The following is a 16,421-nucleotide window of genomic DNA, read 5'->3' as shown; positions in this document are numbered from 1 at the left end:
TCGGGGCACACGTGGCGCGCGAGCACCGGGGTGAGCACTGAGTTCGTCTGTAGTTGCCTGTAAAGCACTGCTTCGGCGCGGTTGAGCTTCGGATGAGGGGGTGGTTTGGTCCGCCTCCCAAGCCGGTACCATTGTAGTATCTCCCCATATGATGCAAGGGGCTCTTGTTCGATGTCGTGGGACCCGTCCGCCGGTGAGGAGCGGGGGGGCGCCTCGCGGTTCGAAAGTTCGCGCGCGGCGGCGTCCGCTTCCTCGTGGGTGTCTCGCTAGACGCACGTAGAGCCACGCGGCGTTATAGCGGCTGCCGTCGCGACGTAACCCAGAGGCTTCGAAAGCCAAACGGTTTATATAGTCATAAGCATTGGAACCTCCTGAACCGCTAGGGCTTGTCCTACATATCCCCGTTGTTTAGCGCAAAGAAACCTGCAGGTAGATTGAGGCAAAATATACGCAATTAACCAGCAGCGCCCGATTGATTGATTGATTGTGGGGTTTAACGCGCCGACTCAACGCAGGCGATGAGGCGCGCTGTAGTGGAGGGCTCCGGATTAATTTTGACCACCTGGGGATCTTTATCGTGCGCCGAAATCTCGTACACACGGGCGTTTTTGCTTTTCGCCTCCATCAGAAAAGCGGCCGCCGCGGCCGGGAATCGAACCCGCGACCTCGTGCTCAGCAGCGCAACGCCTTAGCCACTGAGCCACCGCGGCGGGTCAGCAGCGCCCGCGTTCATTTAGTTAGGATCGCTCGTTGGGGTGGTTTTTACGATAGTAAGCCAAAAAAAAAAGGCAGTGCAACGCCGGCACGTGCAGGGGGAAAAGCAAGCCCAAAAAAAACACCACTCCCACTGGCGTAATTTTAATCGGGGGTGCGCGAGCACTGCGATGGCGGGAAATTTGAATTGAATTGGGTAGTAGCAGTGAGCGGATAACGGCGCTACAGCCCATGATGGTGAATCGCTGCTCTGCACTTCCGACAGCTTTCACATTGAGTGGAACGGCTTTATTTGGGATACTTAAACAGAAAAAAATTGTCTGTCTGTCTGTCTGTCTGTCTGTCTGTCTGTCTGTCTGTCTGTCTGTCTGTCTGTCTGTCTGTCTGTCTGTCTGTCTGTCTGTCTGTCTGTCTGTCTGTCACTTATTGAACCGACAGGCCAAGAAATAAAAAATGCTTGAAAATGATTTATAGGCAAGACCATTCAAAGTCCCTGAACGGCTTCCGTGGTTCGTGCATGCGCATATTATTAGAGCGAAGTAAATCGCAGGGATATTGGAGCACAATCTAACTGCACAACGGAGGTAACAGCGTTCTTTTAATTACCCGTACACGTTTGGGGCGCGTGGTATGGATTTTCAGGCGTTATAAATGAAGCCGTAGGCCTCAACTACACGTTCGCCTTGTAGCCCTGGTGTGCCTCAGCGCAGAAAGCCCCCAAAATTTGAATTTCATTTATTTCTTTTTATCTATCATCTTTCTTCATTTCCTTCTTCCTAACTGCCCTTGTGTCGTTCCTTTCCGTGATGCTCACGAGAATGTGTCAGAACAGCTGGGAAAAAAAAGTGTGGTGTGGGTCCTCGTCAGCTGCTGGGCCGGCTGCCTGTCGGCCACAAGAGACGCACAAGAATAAGGGTCGTCGTTCTATCAGTGTAAATCTCTCGGGAATTTCCCTCAAGACAGCGGGATATACCAGCTAATGTGGAGACTGCGTGTCCCCCCCCCCCCCTCCAGAAAAAAAACCCCAACCGCCCATCCCCCAAACAAGCAGAGTCGACATCCTCTTCTGGAATAAACTGTACTCGTTCAATCACACGTGCTTTCATAGCGATGCAGTGTATTATTAATATGTAAAAATGAAACCCTCTCTACCTAATAAAATTATGAGAAATGAGTTTACGCCACTGAAAAAAAATACTGTGCCCTGTACTAGAGTGTACGATTAACAAATATTGCTCTGTTTGACTTATAAGGCTACAGGGTTTACACTGAGGTCTTATACGTCTTAAGTCCTTACTATATTTTTTCAATTCTTTTTACTAATATAACAAAATACCATCTGCCTCTAGTCGTACATACAGGTTAGGGTGCCCTTTATGAGTTCACATGGCTAGCCAATTCTCGTACTTCCTTGCTTCTAGCGAGAGGTATCTGAAGAGGAGCTCCACTCAGCAGGCCGTTGCAACCATCGATTACCGAGACTGCTTTCTGAAGCTTGCTGCGTCAACACAACTCGAAACGTCATTAGGCACATCGTTAAATAGTCATAAATAGATACTCTTGTTACAGTCTTTAAAAAACCGAGAAGTCTGACGCATCCGCTACAAAGCAATTCCCCGCTATTCGTGTAAATACGGTACACCAAGGCGGAATACCTGCGGGCGAGTTCGCAAGAGGGGCTTTCCCGTCTCGATGATGAATTTCCTGGCGACGTGCGTGTCATTTCGGGGCCCGCGAGCCCGCCGCCAGGCTCTGGGAATGCCTCCTGCGAGAGTGCATGGAGCACGCTATAGAGGTCGACGCCGGCCGACTGCGGCTTCTGCCGGCGTTTAATAGAGCCATCCCGTGACTGCAGCCTATTAGCGGGGACTCTGTCTATGTTTGAGCGAGTGGAGAGAGAGCGGCGGGAACCGAACACAGGTGAGTGATTCTGGGCAGATAATCAAACAAAAGGGAAACGCGCAACTCATATGGAACGCCGAAGTACACGAACCCTGACTGCTGCGTGCCTGCACGGAATGATTACTCTTGTGAACGGTGTGCGGAATGCATCTCGTTCGCGATAACGTGCACGACTGCGACGTGCGTGTGCGCCTGTTTGAGAACGGGCCTCTGATAAACAAACCGCAACCGCCTGCATAAGTAATTACGAGGACGCAGATAGAAAAGCTTGATGAATGTTATCAGATGCGGGTGGTTCGACGAATAAAAACAGCCATTTTATACTGTCGCGTAGGTTAGCGTGAGAAAGAAAAGCATAATTATAGTGGGGGTCTCAAAAAAGTAAGCGCACCCAGCACTCAAATTGATTTAGATGTTCCCTGACGAGAGGAGGGGGGATATAGAGAGGGAGGGGAGACAATTAGGCAAAAGTCAACAGGTGGTCCCCTTTGCTAGCAGCAGTCCTTGCTCTTTTCACGGTCAAAAGTAGAGCTAAAGTTGAAGAAGGGAAAGTTGCGAGAACCCTACAGACAAGCGCAATTGGGAATAGTTTTTTTTTTTTTTTTCTAGGCCAAGACCGCAATGGAAGCTTTGAGGCGGGAGATTGAAAGCAGCCTCTTAGGACATGCACTCTGGTAGCTGGAAATACCTCGCGGACAATGTGGCGGGACTTGTGTGCATTTACAACAGCACAGAAGTGTTAGTCTTATAATAATCCCGTTACAACCTAACGAGGGAAAAAAATTAAAGCCGTTCCACTCAATCTGAAGGCAGTGATTCGCCATAATGGGCTGTAGCACCGTTATCCGCTCACTGCTACAACTCAATGTAATTCAAATTTCCCACCTTCGCAGTGCTCGCGCGCCCCCTACCTGAAACTGCGCCAGCGGGAGTTCTGTTCCTTTTGTGCTTGCTTTCTACTCCCGCACGTGCAGGCGTTGCACTGTCACTTTTTTTTCGCTTACTGCCGTAAGAACCAACCCAACGAGCGTTCCTAACTAAGTGAACGCGGGCTCTGCCGGTTAAATACGTATATTTTGCCTCAAATGTACCTGCAGTTTTTTTTGCGCTAAACAATGGGGAGATATACGACAAGCGCCAGCGGTTCACGAGTTTTGAACCTTTATGACTATATAAACCGCTCGGCTTTCGAATCCTCTGGGTCCATCGAGCGAGCTATGACGACAAGGCGAGCCCCTAGAGTGTCCTGCACTTAGAGTCATGAGCTGTTCCACTCTGTGTTCGTGGAGGAGAAGCAAGGCTGTGTTGCACGCGACACAGACGTCGCACAGAATTTTGAACAAAGGGACTAACCCATTTATTGGGAACTAATTATAACAAGTAAATGCAACTGAGAGGAATGATAGAATAGACTTAGCTGCGGAATTTAATATAGTTTTGTTGAACCAGTTTCAGTAAAACAAAGGTTGCAGCCGTTTTCTGTCCCGAGTTGCCCTTCCCGCCATTTACGCCCACGGCCTCCGACGTGCAACGGCAAGGAGCGAGTAAACGGGGGGGAAAAAAAAGAAAAAAAAAGCTACCTTATATAACTACTGCTTGTGGCCGGGAACAGCCATCCCGTATGAAGGAGCCGAGTAGGCCCGGAAGTGTTGGGACAGCATTTAATAAGAGTCCTTGGTTGGTGTAATTGATTCGATTGATTATGGGGTCTAACGCGCCGAGACTACACAGGTTATGAGGCGCGCCGTATGGAGGGCTCCGGATTACCTAGGACCCCTTGGAACCTTTATGATGCGCCGAAATCTGGAACACACGGGCGCTTTCGCTTCTCACCCCCACCAGAAAGGCGGCCGCCGTGGTTGGTGTATTTGCCTCTTCCTCAAGTTTAAAAGAACCAGGCAGAGTTCTGTCGAAGATGTTTACATTCGAAGTTGTTTCCATTAATACGCCGTTCCGTAAATGCCCATCTACTGGAAAATTTTGTAACATTTACAAACTTCACTGTGAACTAATTAATGGTGACAACAATGTGAAGCTCCGAGCAATGATATAGTTGTATAATTAAAAGCTTATTGTCACGCAATTATTTTGGAAAGGTTTTGAAAAACCAGAGTCACGGCCGTTTTCTGCTGAGCATTGTTAGTATATTAGGCTTTGCCGCAAGGTTCCTCGCGCCAATGCACGCCACCAAGGGTTTATTCATAATTTTGGTTTTGGGAGTTGTCGAAATACTCCTTTGGAAGCTGGGGAGGAAGAAGGGGGGAGGGCTGTTGGGGTTACGTAATCTTCTTGGGGGTATCGAAATCCTTCTGGGAGGAAGGTGTTGGGGGGGGGGGAGTGTAGGGGCGTGTGTACAAATTACTGTACGTCACCCTAGGCACATAAAGCTTCGCTTTAAAAACAGAGAGGGCATTGCATTCCTCTGAACAATGTGGACGCGCTATGCATGAAGAGTTACGCGCCGCGGCTTTGGTGAGGAATCGATGACATCGTTTGGTGTGAGGGACAGAGTTGTTTCCCGCACTTTTAGGGGTGAAGCACCTTAGGTGCTCGGGCTATCGGCGTCTCCTGTCGTCACGCTAAATCAAGTTGTCAAACGATGGTCAAAAAGAAGTGTATACATGGATAAAAACGGTTGAAAATACACTAACATAATTTAAACTAATTTAAAATACAGGCCCAGTCATATTTAATTGCATTAATAATAGAAATTTGTTTACTCCCGTTTCAAAATTGATTTCAACGCCAGGTTTTCTCCTGTAAAGCATACTTCAAGCATGCTGCGGCGTGTGACACGAAGACAACTTACGGCCAGTCTGTCTATCATTTAATTGCTTAAATCGGGTTCAACGCAACAGAGGGCGCCACCGCCTCAGCAAGCGCGCGATTGCTCCTCCCACCTGCGCTTCTCCGGCGCCCAATCAGCGCGCGCCGTGTGGCAGGAGAGAGACTTACAATCTTTGAATACATTTATACACTGCATGCTTCGCCCCTCCCTCGGTTTCACGTAAGTGGAGATGGCCTGGAATTTTTCGCTGACATATGACCAATGGGATTGATTACACGCGCGATCATCCTTCCGCTTCGCACACTATCCAATATCAAAGAAATTGATATAACGTACTTGATTAATGAACAAGGCATTCCTGTCTCAATAAGACCAGTGGCGTTTACTCTTGCTTGTCCCGCTCCCAATGCAGCAGATGAGGCGCTCACTAGGCAGCGAGCGGCCGATGACGAATCAATCAATCAATCAATCAATCAATCAATCAATCAATCAATCAATCAATCAATCAATCAATCAATCAATCAGTTAAAATCTAACCAATCAATCAATCATCATCACCATCAGCCTTATCATCCACCCGTTCCTGTCCATTACAGGTCAAAGGCCCCTTCCATGTTCCTTCAGGTGATCGTCTTGCGATGCTCTCGTCCATTCTGCGACTCCGAGTTATTTTTAGTTAATAGACTCCCTCTGCTTCTAGCCCTGCCCTCGGCAGCCACCCCGTTACCTTGGTGGTGGTTTACTGGCTGTCAGTTCTTCCTATAACATGTCCAGCCCAGGTCCACTGCTTCCTCCGAATTTGAGCTACGATGTCTTTCACCCGAGGTAGGCTGCTTAAATGCTGCGCTCTTTTCCGACAGGAGAAACACTTAATTCTTGAGTGTTTCTCCTGTAACCTTTCTTTCCATTGCTCGTTCAATCAGCCCAGTGGAAATGAATCAATCGGCACCACTCGGTATCGGCCTGCACCCACGGAGTGGTGCGTGGACATACTCGTTAGAAACCCCGGTTGAAATTCAAATTCAAATTGAGGCAGTTTAACGGGCCTGGACTATGAGACACGTGGCAGTAAAGAGCTCCGGATTAATTTTGACCACCTGGAGATCTTTTACGTGCGCCGAAATCTCGAACACACGGGTGTTTTCGCTTTCGCCTCCATCAGAAAAGCAGTCACCGCGGCCGGGACGCGTATTTTCAAACGCTTCCCCGCACAGAGCACCCACGTGACATGTCTGTTCGCGCAATGCAGGACGGTAACTAAATGTCGTCATTGGCTGCGCACCAAACCTGACGACCTAAAACGTACCAAATCACATTGATTAAAGAAAACAACGCGTAGATTTGAGTTTTGTAAAAAAAATTAAATCAGAAAAAAATAGGCAATAAAAAAAAAAAGACAGACCTGCCCTGGGGCTCGAACCGAAGCCGCAAGCGCCAGTAATCAATACTACTGTACACCGAGGCCACAGGGCCCGAACGGCAGGTGCCCTTTAGCACGGGCTCCAAAGAATAGCGCGCGCAGTGACATCACACATGTCACGTGGGTGCTCTCTGCAGCGAAGCGTTTGGAAACACGCGGCCGAGACCGAACCCGCGTCTTTGAGCTCAGCAGCCCAACGCCTTAGCTGCTGAGCCACCGCGGCGGGCGGGACCATGGTTAGGCCTGGGCTGACTACAACACACACTCCACACGGGGGGACTTGAAAAGCGGTCCTGACGAGAGCTTCCCTGGCACGTTATTTTCCCAGACGGCGCGATTAGGCGTTCCCCGAAGTTAGGAATACATCGGTGCGCCACGTTAACCAAACAAGAGATGAGCCGTGTACGTCTGTATAGGCCCCGCGTACGTGCTCGCAGGGCAGTGCGTGAAGGCGCGCGTTATCGTCTTGAGACCGGGCATAGACCGGAGGCCCTCGTACATGGGTAAACAGGGCATCGCCATTGCGAGCTTTGAACCCGATAACCTTTCAAACGTGCTCGCGCACTTGTAAAGCAGGCGGGCGACGAAATGCTTGCGTCTCGTGACGCTTTCAGTTCTCTAGGGCAGAGTCTATACTTGAGTAAATGTTTAGGCAGAGCTAGATAGTGTAGAATCTTATTGGTATACGCTTTTATAGATTCTTAGTTGCTCCTAAACACTTCCAATCAAGAATAAAGCGATTTTACTATAACAGCTGATTACTATAAATTAACTATATAGTTCTTTATAGCAAAGGCTTGCTGTAGATGAGTTCTCTAGTACTGAAGAGTGCGTCTATTGTATACCCTCGTTATAACAAATTCGCTTTATTCGTGTATCTGCTTAAAAGTAGAGAACTCGTGTACAGTGAGTGAATCGTCGTTATAACAATACAGCATTACTCAAAATCTTGCATAATTTGAAGTGTTCCTTGGTCATCGTGACAGAGGTAGATTCTTGCGAGCCTAATTATGCGCCTAATTTCTTTGTGGGGATTTGTATCAACACGAACAATTTTACCAAAATTCTTATAATTCACCACTTCCTCTAGTATTTCGTTACTTACCTTGAAGGGGAATTCTTCTGCGTGTGTTTTTCCTTTATAAATGAGGATTATACGGGTTTTTAAAAAAAGCATCAGACAACGCCCACTTAGACCTTTAACAAACGCCAATTAGAAGTATTGAAAAACAGTCGTATACATTGAGAATCAAGACATGGCGCCATCGTAGATATTCAAAAAGCGCCAATTATGCGTATTGAAAACCAGTCGTATACACTTTTTTTTTTCGCTCCAAGAAGGCATTTGAATACGTAAAGCCCAGCGTTATTTTCATTAAACATTAGGTTTGCTTTATTCGTGGTACTTCACTTCATCTTTTAAGAACAAATATCCGCAAAATCATCGTGGGTAATATGTGACTCAAATATGCTTACTCATACCTTGAAAGCGATCAAGTATGGCATGACACAGGACTCTATTTTGGGCCCCTTATTCTTCCTCTACAATAACTGCATTGTTCTCGCGCCCGAAACACAATATATGTTTATACGCAGGCGAGGCAACCGTTTTATTTATGGCGTTTAACTCGAGATGGTAGTTTAAGAAGAAGGTGGATAAATGTACTTCACTTGTAGCTCTTACACGATTTAATAACCCTATATGCGGATAAAACTAAATTATTTGTACTCGCGGCATAAATACGCCAATAAATTATTTTAGAGTTTAGTCTCTGAAGTTTAAAAGCAATGTTGCGGCTGATGAGTGAAAATCTTGCTGATACAATTGTGGAGCTTAACGCGCCGACGCTACACAGGTGATAAGGCACGCCGTAGTGGAGGGCTCCGGATTAATTTTGACCACCTGGGGATTTTAACGTGCGCCGAAATCTCGAACACACAGGTGTTTTCGCTTTTCGGCTCCATCAGAAAAGCGGCTGCCGGTGCCGGGAATCGAACCCGTGACAAATGAAAATTTTGTATTATTTTGTACAGCAGGTTGTCCCTATGCTTCTTTTCTGTATTGTATGTCCCTCTGGAATAAGCTGCGCATTCGCTACAACAAGGTCAAGCTCCCCCTCAAGAAAGAGATTACTTGGAGCAGTGCTTGATTTATAATACATAGCATTTTCCGGCGTTGTTTAAATGTTACTTATTTCTAATATGTTTAAGTTTGTCATAATTATCTTATAATTGTATTCTATATTGTATTTTGTGAATGAATGATTGTAATATAAATTCTGATAACGTTTACATACTTTGTAAGTTGCCTTTTTTCAACTGCCTCATAATACATTCCTTCTCGCTGAACGTGCATTGTTGCGCGAGTTGTTGAGTGAGTGAGTGAGTGAGTGAGTGAGTGAGTGAGTGAGTGAGTGAGTGAGTGAGTGAGTGAGTGAGTGAGTGAGTGAGTGAGTGAGTGAGTGAGTGAGTGAGTGAGTGAGTGAGTGAGTGAGTGAGTGAGTGAGTGAGTGAGTGAGTGAGTGAGTGAGTGAGTGAGTGAGTGAGTGAGTGAGTGAGTGAGTGAGTGAGTGAGTGAGTGAGAGTGAGTCACTGTATCGGAAACTAGAGGCCATAAGAGCCTGGGGGGAAGTAGGTAGTGGGGGGGAGGGGAAAGTTCCAAATCAGAAAATCGAGTGTCAAGCGCTTTTTGCCCAGTTTATCTTTGCAGAGGATTGTGGAGAGACATTTTGCGTATGATGTATAGGATCCGAGTGAGCGGGATCCGAAACGTCAACTTTGTTCAATTGACTTGGTCAGTGATTTGAACTTTGTTATGAACTTACAACCTGACCAGACGGACTTCCGACGAAGCCTGAACTGTGTATGCGTACTATACCTAAACAAATAAATCATTTCAAAATGCAAAAGAAGGGAGCACATATGTTGTGTTCAGCTCACGGTGTCTTGGTAGATGAAAACGGCTTTAAAAAAAGCGATGTCAAAAAATCGACGTCGGAAAACCACCCTGGTACGCCAAGATATTCTTCGCATATAAAACTTCATGACCAATGGAAGCCCTTCTTGTCACCAGTGCACTCAAGTTCACCTTGCTGTTGCAATTATGGGCACGACGGATTTGATGACATATAATGCGCTTACGTTACACCTAGACTTTTTACACTGTGAACTTGTTGGTCATGTTTCTTTGGGATGATATGGTGCGAGATCACTGTACAAATAAAGCCTTCACGTACCTGCGCTAGATTAAACCGCCCGTAACTTACCTGTCTGTCGATGCTGTACTTCCAGCGACCGCTTCACTTAAAGGCGTTCTGTCACCTCCTTCGCCTGCGCGCGTTGCAGGTATTGGGCTGCCCGCTGACTGACATACCGCGACAACATTAAAAAAAAGGTCAAAGCAATTTAAGTGGCGATGTGATCTCTTTCGTTCCAAAAAAGCCACGTTCTGTCGTAATTTGGAGCGCCAAAGAAACGAGCCGCGTTAATAAGGCGGCACCGGTAGCACAATTCATTTACCCCATTCCACATTTCGGCAATATAGCAGTACGGCAGTACGGCTGGTGACGTTCTAAACTGCGTACATTGTATCACTGTAGCTAATTCTCCTCACCCGTAGTACAAAGAGTCAAGGGACCTCCCCATTGCAAGCCGCAGATTCCTGGAAATTCAAGATCATTTGGGGGGGAGTGACTGCTTTGTTTGAAACCACAAAAGCGTCATAATTCATTCATGGCCAAGAGAAGCATAGATCTGGCGAGGTCAGCACTGTTAATGGCATTTGAGTGAAGTTGACTATAGTTATGGGGGTTGAATATGGGAGATTATGGGGACAGCAGTAAGAGGGGGAACGAAAGCGAGAAGAATATTTGAAATAAGATGCAAGCAAATGCTATAAATAATATTAGAACAGAAAACTTTACAGTGAAAAACTGAAGCGATAAAAAAAGGTGGTTTTGTGTCGGCTTGCTTCGATGACAATTCCGTAAAAAAAGACGGTCTTCTGGCATCCCTGCCTCAAAGCCCCCTTTCCTCTCCCGTTCACACCACTCGCGCTGTTATTCTCCTCTCTACCTCCTACAAAAAGGTATCCAGTGAAAGTTTCCTCCATTAGATTCAGTTTTCCCGCCTTCGCATTTTTCGCGCGCTGCCTGTTGGGACCCTTTCTTTCAAATGTTCTCGGCGCGGCTCAAGTAAGCATCTTTATTAGGTAGTTACGTTCACCTCTGTCTTCGAGACCATGAGACCAATTTTTGCGGCATTTCTTTTAATTTGCTATCGCAAGAACAAATCCCAGGTCTATTTGAATCAAAACAACGCTGCTACTGTCAGTTATGTACTCATGTTTTTGCCTGAAATAGGCGTGGTGTTTTCTTTTTGCTTAATTATGTTGATATTATGTTGCATGCCACCAGTTTCAGTAGTTTGGAAGGGCGTTGTGTGTGTACGCTTTTTAAAGCATCCTTTCAAATTTTGGTAGGGTGGTTGAATCGAGTGACAGGTTATCAGCGTTGTGTTGCAGGAGACCTTGAGGTGCCATTTTTTCTCGCCCTCGCGGTAATGGGACAGGTAATATCTACATGTAACACTGACTACCTTGTCAGTACGCTCATCTTTTCAGACAGACAGACAGACAGACAGACAGACAGACAGACAGACAGACAGACTACGGTCACTTGATGAAAGAGAGGTCCTTTCATTGAGTGGCCGTGGACAGAAAGACCGAAATTCTCCCGTCGGGGCTGTCCAAGAAAGACTATTATGATCTCTAAAAAACAGAGAGGTTATCTGTGCTTGTGTGGTTAAAGATGCGGGAGCGAGAGCGTGCGGGCTGTGGCTTAGTGAGGAGTTGATTTAATAAACATGTATTCAAACGAGCAAGATAATGTTGTTACGGGCCCCTTGGCAGACCAGGTGTACTGAACGTCGCACTGGCATTACGCTGTTCCTTCGGCGTTTGAAAATGCTCATTTTGTAAGCGTTGTTCAGGGACGGCGCTTAGACGTGTGGCGCCATCCATCGTTTGACATACAGAGCCTGCAGCAGTGGACGGGCGCGGGAGATTGGAAAAGTAATTTCAAATTTTGTGTAATTAGACTTCATTTCACTTGCTGGGCTTATTTCTAATTAGTGCACGTTTTAGTTCGCTTCTGTTTATATGGAGTTCATTTGGTTTTACGTTCCAGCGCGAGTCGTAAACGAGTTTCCCGGTGTTTTAGTACCGTGACTACATGAGATGAATGACTATTACGACGACGATGACAGGAGACTCCAATAGCCCCAACCTTTAACGGGCTTCACCCCTAAAAATTAACCGTGGATATACAGGTACTTCAAAACACTATTCTGTTGCTGCAAGGGACGATTTTTGCTGCCCTGGTGACACAAAGCCGGAAAACCTGCAGCGTTGTTTTCTACGCAGACAGAGTTCACATACTCGGTTAAACTGCTGGGAATACGGTGGCGTCTGTTGTGAATAGACGTCACCTTGTTCTAAAGCTTGAAACTTTGAAGCTATTACTGTTTGGGCAGCAAAGAAAATCAGTGCACTTCTAAAAGATCTCTACAATCATTCAGAAGGATTGAAAAATTAGTCTGGCCTAACGACGGGTAATGTTTAGGCATATCAGTAGTGCATATAGAAAATAACTTTTCCGATAGGTGATATATGATATCCGACCAAAAGATGATCACATAGCCTTGAAGCGTCGTCACCAGCATCCATATCGGTAAGTACTTGAAGGTAAATGACACACTTTGGTTGTTAAGCCGAATAAACGGCGCGCCCACCAAACAGAGCTAAAAAAATGAGTCGTGACCTGACACCGGTCCCTAGTTTTCACGCGATACAATCTTTACAAAAAAACTTTACCACCCCTTCCTGAAGAAAGTTCCGCGAAAACTTCCCATCAATAACACTGCGTCAAAAGTGCGTCAAAACCTTCACTGAAAGTGCGTTCAATCGATCGTCGAACCTTCAAAGACCCAAATCGCAAACGAAGAACGAACCCATGCGACTATTTTTTGCGCACAAAGTGAATGCATCTACGAACGATCTGAATGTATGCCGATATATGGTTTATGAGATAAAGGCACGCTATCGTACCCGTTATTCGTGATCGATGCGTGTCTTATCTACGACCATTTTTTTTTCGCGATTTTCAAGTAACTGTTTTGACACGATGGAAGTCCGGTTTCACGCATGCGCCGTGTGTCCAGAGATGTTATTGGAGCTTTACGGTCGAGCAACCTGTCGACGGGGAAATGCATCAGTGTTTTGACAAGACGTTATCTGTCCCACTAAAAAAGCTTTCGCCTTGAAAACGCAGCAGATTGGGCAACCATTTAGGTTACCGTGCCAATTTCCGGGAAAGCAATTACCGCGACTAGTGTCTTCCGATCTCCAGAAAATTTCCCACGGCACCTCCTATCACCTAGCTCTAACTTATAAATAGCCGCTATACTAGGCAACGATTCGAAGTTACGCGCTTTTAAGCACATTTGTTGTGCCCGAATTTGAATTGTCTACAACATATAGTTAGTTCGCGACTGTAGGTGAATATTGTATACGTACTTCTGCCAAGTCTCCAAAAACAGCCGTACCACGCATTTAGTAATGATACCCAAAATAATTAACCCACAAAAGGCGACTTTGCTCCGAATATCACCCTTAACGTTCTCCCCATATGTACCCTGGAGATATAAACACTGTGGAGATCTTGTTATTTGTACAACGTTTACGATCCCTTGCAGCAGGGGCGTTGCCAGGGGTGTGTTTCAGTGTCAGAACACCCCCAAAATTATCTGAGTGCTCATCCCCCTCCTCCCCTTTCAGCCTTTTTTCACCGATGCTATTTTCGCTCCGGGTAGATTGTAAACCTTAGATAAGAACAGTGTCAATTTGTTGGTAAATGGTTCCTGGGAGTCCTGCGTACACTCTTATTTTTTATTTAGATATTACAGCGAATGCGGCATTTTTCTGCTTTATTAAAGCAGAAAAATGACCAAGACATTGGTTTGCACAGGCGCGGGGTCTTTTTTTTTTTTTTACCGGCGGCGTATAACATCCCCCAAAGATATTTCTGGCTACGCCACTGCCTTGCTATATCAATTTTTACCAGCGTAGCTGCTGTAGCTCCGGCCTTTCCGTAAGTCTAGTGTAGGCCATGCGTCACACAGGGGCAGGAACAAGTTCCTAGGCCCGCCGGCGGCGAGACTACTGCGCCCTCTATAGGTGTGTCTGGGAACCGGTTCCTGCCAGGCCGCCAGCGACTTCCCAGACCTACCGATGGAGGGCGCAGTAGTCTCGCAGGGGTGGGTTCCTCTCCCTCCCACTAGGGAACGGAGAGCGTAGGGGGCCTCCTGCCGCTGACGTTTAGCTGCCGATTCATTTGCGCGAACCGTACAATGTTCGTGGCGACGGCGCTGCCATTCTCTGGGGAGAGCCCGTTGAGCTTCGAGCCGACACAAGAGTTGAAAGTTGAAAGCTTATTGCGACAACATGTACAGGAATGACTATACAGTTGTTGAGGGGAACGGTCAAAAAGGCTACAAAAAAGTGGACCACAGCTAGATACATACATACATACATACATACATACATACATACATACATACATACATACATACATACATACATACATACATACATACATACATACATACATACATACATACATACATACATACATACGGACTAGACATGCCACACGCATGCACGCAGAAAGGTGCTTATTGCAAGCATAGAGAATGCTTTGTAAGCGTTTGACGGTGAAACAGTCTTTCGGCAAAGTTTAACGTCACTCAGCCCATCCGAATGACCACGCACCTACTCATGCATCGGGTTTCATGCGTGTCCCATTTTATACGACATTGAATCGGCCGTGCAGCCACAAGGGAGTGCGTGAGTGAACATATTCCCGCTGATGGTGAAGAGGAGGAGATATCGAAGCGTCACAGATTTCATTCGGCCGATTGAAAAGAGGACAGAAAGTAAAAAAGAAATCGCGTAGATGCACTTCTACACCCAAGACATGCGTGTCTTATGCATAAATATGCATGCGGCATGCCCTTCTCCTTAAATATGCATGTCTTGTCTGTAGAAGTGGATCATATAGCCACACCTTTATTCATTCTCTGTAGTTCGTTCGCGATGGTTTCGCGGCAGGTTTGAACGGACTGGCCGCACGACGCTGCTTGCATGGCCCTTAAATATGCGAGACCACGAACAACCCTGACCCAACTTACACCGCTTAAGTGTGACAAACACTTCGATGCTTCATCCCGTGGCTTCTCGCAGAAGCCCTCGCATGGCAGAGTAAACAAGTCTGCCATGCGTGTTACCGCGTTGTTCCATTGTTCTCACACGAGCAGTGCTGGCGCGAACAAGAAGTTTTAATTCTCCGAGCACGCCTTATGCAAACAAGGCCGACCAAACTAGCATGCGTTGATCGAGCCGCAGGGGGCAAAGAATAACCGGCGAATCGAGGGCACAATAAAACGTCCGCTCAATGCGGACCAAACATTTCTCTTTATGAGTTCATCCGGCAGCCGCTTGCCCGTTTCGGATTTGAATAGAGCGGAGCCATAAATTAAAATGCTCTCCGACGGCTGCTCGCTGCAGTTCGTTCTAAAGAAAAACAAGCCCTTTGTGGAGCTGCCGCTGTTTCTGCCGTTGGGTTTTATGCGCAAAATCAAGACCGAGCTGTGATAGCTCCTTTTCACGTGCCGTGGTGACCTACACAATGCGTGCTTCGCTTGCGGTTCTCAGAATCCCTGATATAAACCAGCTTGCGCCCGGTAAAGTAAAAAATATCGGGTTGAGAAAAAAAGTACAGAGACAGCGTGCGCCGGCAGAAGTTAGGATTTTTTTACGACTTTCTTTTCGAAGAACAATCATTGGGCAAAAAGCCGGTGGCATTGGGACTGGCCGCGTTGAGAACAAAGGGTTCTGTTTTTCAGTGGAAATGCTCGTGCCGGGCGGTAAATAACAGTTCGCATTTGGAGTTCTGCACACTGAAACAATGGCACTGGCACGGAGATATCATAAGGTGTGCTATAGAATTACTGCCGACACTATGTTTAGTAGTTACTCCTTTCCTTTTATTACAGTTTCAACTTTTAAAACAAAGAGTTTTTATGCTGAGTCACCCGAACGTTTGCTGGCCACTATTTTATGGTGTCCAGCATGCCAACAACAACAGCAACGACGATGAGAGCAACAACGACAAGAACAAAAACCATAGCAACGGCAACAACAACGACAACGACAACAGCAGCAACATCAACAACAAGAACAACGACCCCGATAAAAACAACAGCAGCAACAACGACAACGACAACAACAAAAACAAAACAAAACAACAACTTTCCAACTCCCCAACTTGCCCAACAGCATATTCTTTAGCAACAAATTTCGGCTACCATGGGGTCTGCCTTTACGTAGTCCGTCCGCTCTTTCTAATGTGAACACTATTGTCAGTCAGCGCTTGTCCTGTGTGTTTATCTCTGAGTTTACAACTTTTGACGATGTTACGTCTTTTTAAATGAATAAAAACTTGCCCAAAAGTATTTTCTTTTTGACGAAAGAAAAACACC

General features: G+C 46.4%; 1 long non-coding RNA gene across 1 annotated transcript in view; it reads left to right on the top strand.

The window, feature by feature from the left end:
• Positions 1-2,375: 2,375 nt before the first annotated feature.
• Positions 2,376-16,421, top strand: part of LOC144151799 (uncharacterized) — a 62,307-nt gene continuing 48,261 nt past the window's right edge. Inside the window, exon 1 of the long non-coding RNA XR_013318974.1 lies at positions 2,376-2,634. This is a non-coding gene — a long non-coding RNA (uncharacterized LOC144151799). The remainder of the gene's footprint in view (positions 2,635-16,421) is intronic.

Source organism: Haemaphysalis longicornis, unplaced genomic scaffold (assembly GCF_048455015.1).
Source record: "Haemaphysalis longicornis isolate Haplotype H1 unplaced genomic scaffold, Haemaphysalis longicornis Haplotype H1 scaffold_9, whole genome shotgun sequence".
In the NCBI taxonomy this organism is placed as follows: Eukaryota; Metazoa; Arthropoda; class Arachnida; order Ixodida; family Ixodidae; genus Haemaphysalis; species Haemaphysalis longicornis.
The sequence above is the reverse complement of the archived record's forward strand: the minus strand, read 5'-3'. Positions and strand labels throughout refer to the sequence as shown.